We start from the raw sequence: 6,000 nt of genomic DNA, 5'->3' as shown, positions 1-6,000 counted from the left end.
TGGCAGCTATATTTGTTCAGATAGGCTGTTTGCTGGTGGCAAGCAGAGGTACGGTTTCTTTAAGAACCATGCTGGAGGCATGAACAACTCTGACTTTTTCGAGAGATACTGTTACAGAGTACTTAAATGGGGTTTGTGAGCAGAGTACTACAAGTTGATTAATGGCAACAAAGACCCACTGTATCCCTGGAGCTGGAGCAGTGTGCATGGCTTGCAGAGCTGGCAGTGAACATAATTCCACCATATTGGACAGGCAGAGCCAACAGGCAAAACCATAGTGTTAGTTTTAGAAATGCGGTTTAGCATTTTAAGACTCACTCCTGGTCAAAAAAAGTATTACAGGTATGCAATAAACACAGATTCAGACCAAAAATAAATAAAAGACATCTAAATGGGTCACAGTGTTAGGTAAATGTACATGGGCTTAGGAGAGGAAGAAGAAAGAGTACAGACAGTCATAGATTAAAGGAGTAAAGATAATAAAGTAAATATTAAGAAGTAATAGAGTAAAAAATAAGTCACATGAAGATGGAATGTACACAGAGAGTCTGGGTTGTGTACATTATTTTGCTTCCTTTGAATTTTTTTATTGTGACTGAGCTAACTACAAAGAGACATTTTATTGTACAATCTGCTAAGGTAAACCAACATGTATACTTTAAAGGTATCTTGACATCAAAATTTGAGCCTAAGGATGTGTTACTTTAGAAAAAAGATTCTGTTTTTGTTTCTACAGAAGATGAGAACCTGTGTATTCCTTCTAGGCTAATTTGGTTTGATGGAATAAGACCTCTTGATATGTCTTTATGGACCCTAAAAATACTTTGCCCAATAAACAGCAAGAAGCAGTTTGAAGAAAACTACACACAAATTCCCAAAATTCTTGTTTATAATATGTTTTTGTTTTATGGGTTTGTTATATGTGATTAATGATCATAATGATGTGGGATTCCTTCTGTATGCTGTCAATTACCATTGGTTAATAAAGAAGCTGCTTTGGCCTAAGACAGGACAGAAAATAGATAGGTGGGAAAACTAAACTGAATGCAGGGAGAAAGAAGACAGAGTTAAAGAGATGCCATGTAGCTGCCAAAGGAGAAAAATGCCAGCCAACCACTAAAGAAAAAAAAGAGATTTAGAAAATAATGTAACGTCATAACCTTGTGGCAACACAGATTAATAGAAATGGGTTAATTTAAGATGTAAGAGCTAGCTAGGAATACACTTCAACCACTGGCCTCAACCGTGTTGTAATTAATGCAGTTTTGTGTGATTATTCGGGTCTGAGAGGATGGAAAATGAAAAGACAGTCTCTGTTTATATACCTAGACCCATGCACTGGTATTTTCTGCAACTGTATGTCCAAAGGACAAGATATAGAATGTCCAAAGGACAAGATATAGAATCAATCAAATGTCCATCAGTGGATGAAGGAGGTTAAAAACATAACATGATAGGATTCTGTCTAACCATTAAAAGATAAAATTCCTGCCCTTGGCACCAGTACTGTGTTAAACTGTATCAAATAACTCAGAAATAAACTTGTGTTGTTTTTCACTTTCTCAGTGTTCTGTGGGTGTGGTTTCCATGTCTGGCACACTCAGGAGCTATGACCATACATCTCGACATTGGCATAGAAACCACTTTTTATGTTCAGGCTCATACAGGACTAAGGCAAGCATGGCTTTCTCTTCCAGTTCCTCAAGAACTGGCACTTGAGTGCCAGTGGTCAGTTTTGCATAACTGAATGTTACATCTTCATGCTAATTAGATCAGATAATAAAGTTCTGCCTGGAAGACTAGTTGCTACTTGAGAAAACCAGAGATGTACTAAAAAATTGATGTAGAACTTGGCACAGCCATGGCGTCTCTGGATCATATTCAGCTTGTTCTTTGTGGACAACCATTGCCATGGAGCAGCTGGGCTCCAAAAGAACATTTGACTAGCAAATTGACTTGATTGATTCAAATTTCATTACATACTGGAAGTACATTTTGTTTGAGCTAAGCACATTAATATATATCAGCTAGAAGAAAGGCCCAATTCCTTCTTTGTTATTCATTAATAAAGCCTAATGATTTCAACAAAACATTAATGAAGGAAAATATTGACTTGCATAATTCATTTGAAAAATTAATTAATTGTTTTATTAAGGGCAGCCTGTTCCACCAAGTAATTACTAAGGCTCTGATGGAGAATCACTTTATGTTATTTATTTAGCAATCTGTTGTTTACGTCCTTCATCTTCTATTGATTTGCTGTGCATACAACTCTCTGCCTACAGAAGGAAACTAAGTGTAATATGAAATAATGGTTGTGATTATGTGCTTAAAACTGATAAGGGGTGGCATCTAACAGAAGGTTTACTGAAGTCACACTGCTTTGCAGAAATAGGAGACTGATTCAGTCGCAGTGTTCTTTCTCACTAGAGTTTTGGAACAGTGGTATCTAGGGAAAAAAATATCCTCACATAAGAAGCAAGTAGAAGGCACAGGTGAGGTCAAAGGAGCTCTCCTAAGTTAGCATTATGGTATTTCTTTTGATTAGAGAAACCCACAGCTTTAACAGTAAATTATCACAATAAATATTTAATGAAAAAGAATAATATTTATTATTTTCTGAAATGCAGTATCAAAGGTTATTAAACATAGCAGTGTTGTATCCTGGCCAAGTGTGGTGGTGCACGCCTTCAAGAGACAGACAGATCTCTATTAGTTTGAGGTCAACCTGATCTACATAGTGAGGTCCAGGACAATTGGAGCTACATAGTGAAAATATTTCTTAAAAAAAAAAAAAGGAAGACAGAAATAGTGTTGGATCCTACTTTTCTTCTGTGATGTCACTCTGTATAGTGAACTTTATCAGATATTTTGATGTGGAATAGAAATGTTTAAAGAAAAATTCCTGACAAGTAGGTACTGATTAATGGTTTTATTTGGCTTGACACTACAAGGTAAATACTAATATTGTTTACATTAATGCACGACCCCTTAGACCATTTTTTTTCATTAAATTCAACTATGCAAGAGCAAAGAGTTCACTTGACATCAATAACTGTGCAAGTGGCCAACCAGGGACTGGTCCAAATTGAGACCCACATCACAAAAGGGAGCCCTTGCCTGACACTGCCCAGAGGGCCAGGAGCCAGAGGTGAGGTGGCCCAGAGACCTAGGCTAGAAGCAAAGATGACTGAAAAAAAAAATTTAAAAGTTTTTTTAAAAGGTAGTGAAACGATTTCTAATGATACTCTGCTATCCTCATAGACCAGAGTCTAGCATAATCATCATCAGAGAGATTTCATCCACCAATTTATGGGTGTAGATAGAGACCCACAGCCTAACACTAGGTGGAGCTTGGGGGTCCTACTGGGGGAAGAAAGGAGGAAGAATAGTAGGAGCCAAAGGGTTTGAGGACACCACAAGAACACGGCTCACAGAATCCACTGACCAGGGCTCACAGGGGCTCACAGAGTCTGAACTGACAATCAGGGAGCCTGTATGGGTCTGAACTAGGTTCTGTGCATATTGGTTATGGTTGTGTGACTTGCTGTTCTTGTGGGACGCCTAACAGTGGGAGCGGGGTTACCTCTGACTCTTGCCTGCTTGTGGGACCCTTGTCCTATTACTGGGCTGTCTCATGCAGCGTTGATAAGAGGGTAGATGTCTAATGTTGCTGTCACTTGCTATGCCGTGTTTGGCTGACAACCCTGAGAGGCCTGCTCTTGAAATGGAAGGAGGGAATCTTGGAGAAAAGGGGGCGGAGAGAAGATGGGGAAAACTGTGGTCATGAGGTGATGTTTTAGAGAAGAATAAATAAAAAAAAAGCAAAATAGTGATTGATCAAAAGCTCTCTTCTTTTAGAAGATAATTCATTATCTTGTCCTGTGTAAGGAAAGTATTTTTTACATTGCTTTGCCTAAAAGAGACTTTCCTTCAATTGCAGGCATATTATTCTGCAGCATCAGCAAGAACACCAGCATAATAGTGGCATGTTTCATTAAGATATAAAAGGAAGATAAGACCTGAAGTATCGACATTCCAAAATAGACCAGCCCAGCTCTTTACTCATCAGTTCCGGTGCTCTCATTGCCGTACGGGTATGACAGATGCCTTCCAGAACCTAGTTAGACAGACTGCTCAGAAAAGAACGAGCTCTCCTGGTCAGATGGAAATTAAGGTGGAAACAGATGCCCACCCCCAACCGACCTATTTAAGAATAAGAGAGCATCATTTCTCAGAATTCGGAAGTCGTCTTGGGAGTCTTCTCCTCTGTGCACTATTCAAAGACCAGTTTAAAGTAGACCTGTATCTGAACGGGTGGAAGATGGAAAAAAATGGATGAGCGAATGCCACTAAAGGCACTCTTTCTGCAGAGAGAGGGTGCAGGTCCGATTCAGACATGATACAGAGCGCTCTAGCAGTTTATTCAACAGTGAATTTCTCTACCTTATTCATATCTCAAATATCCACAGGATGGCAGCAAAGGACGGCATATCAAATCTGACTGCTTAAGTCAGCATCAGCCAGCAGAAGTGATTAACAAGGCTTGACTCTCTTCCTGCCCAAGACACGGACCAGTTTCAAATCTACTCATGGAAGCACAAGTATGGTGTTTAGTGGCACCTGAAGTGACAGTTCATCACGTGATTTATCCATTGTTTCAGTTAAAAGTCTGTGACAGAATCTGTCTTTGTGCTATTTCGGCTTGTAATCTCACAGGTTTATTAATCTGGATGTAAGTCTATAGAAAAACTAGTAAGTCCACAGAGTTGTGGAAGAAGTACCTGTGAGAGCCTTGGGTTTGCTTTCGTTAGAAGTCCATGCTTAGTTCCCCTTCCTGTCACACAAAGAAATTAAAATGCACCAAATCCACACTGTTTGCACCAAGTTGATTTGGCTCATAGCCCCAGGATTGGTTCATTTTCCAGCTACTCTTTGCAAGCAAGATGCAATTTACCTCCAAGCTCCAAGAGTAGGGTAAAAGAACCAGCCAAAGAAAGCCACCCTGGTCTTGAAATCAGAGCCAGTGAAACAAACATGCCCCGGTTCTGAGACCCGAACTAGTGAAAGAAACTCACCGTGACCCTGAAACCAGAGCCAGTGAAAAAAACGCTTTAACCCTGAACCGAGACCCAAAGAAATGCACCCTAACTCTAAAATCAGTTTCAAAGAAACACACTTTGTCGCTAGAATCAAAGTCAGTGAAAGAAATATGCCCTGACCCCAAAACTAGAGCCAAAAAGCTTTAAAAAGACCAGTGAAAGGCACTGTTTGGCTCTGAAATCAGCCATCTCTGCCCCCTGACCAACTAAACTAACAAATCCCTCATCTCCCTGGGAAAACTCTACCCCTAAGAATTCCTATACAAGCCCTGTGCCTGTTCAGTTTGTAGATGTTCTTCGTCTACCCTGGTAGAGGTAGCCAGACTCCTGGTCTCTTCCCTCCCAATAAATATCTTCATCCAGGTTTGGGTGAAGACCTTCTTTCACCAGAGTAGAGATGGAGCAGAGCTGGACTGTAACAGTTTCTCTGGAAAGCCTTCCGCTAGCAAAACTGAGTTGTTGCAACTTTGCAGGAGGAGTCAGAAGCTAAGAAGGGAAGGGCTGTAACATTTTCATGGGGAAACCTTCCCCTAGCAGAGCAGAGTTGCTACACTCCAGAGCAACAGAGCGGAGTTGTAACAACTTCTCTGGGAAGGCTGGGGAGGGGGTTGGCAATTTGCCTTTAATCAATTCAACCATATAAATACTTCTGCCGATCCATTTTCTACATATGACCTAAAACTAAAATTATTATTTTCTTGCAAGAGCCATACTATCTCTCACACACAAAACTAGCAGTTTGGTGCCAGAAACGCTGGCTACTTAGTTGTCAGTCCAAAACATTAACAGAGTAAAAACTCCAACAAATTCCAAAAAAGCAAATTTTAAAAGCTATTTCAATCCTTATTTGTGCTTCAACTAATGTAAGTCATTCAGTGTACCTTAAAATATTTTAGTG

Source organism: Myodes glareolus, chromosome 13 (assembly GCF_982192425.1).
Source record: "Myodes glareolus chromosome 13, mMyoGla1.1, whole genome shotgun sequence".
Classification (NCBI taxonomy): Eukaryota; Metazoa; Chordata; class Mammalia; order Rodentia; family Cricetidae; genus Myodes; species Myodes glareolus.
The sequence above is the reverse complement of the archived record's forward strand: the minus strand, read 5'-3'. Positions refer to the sequence as shown.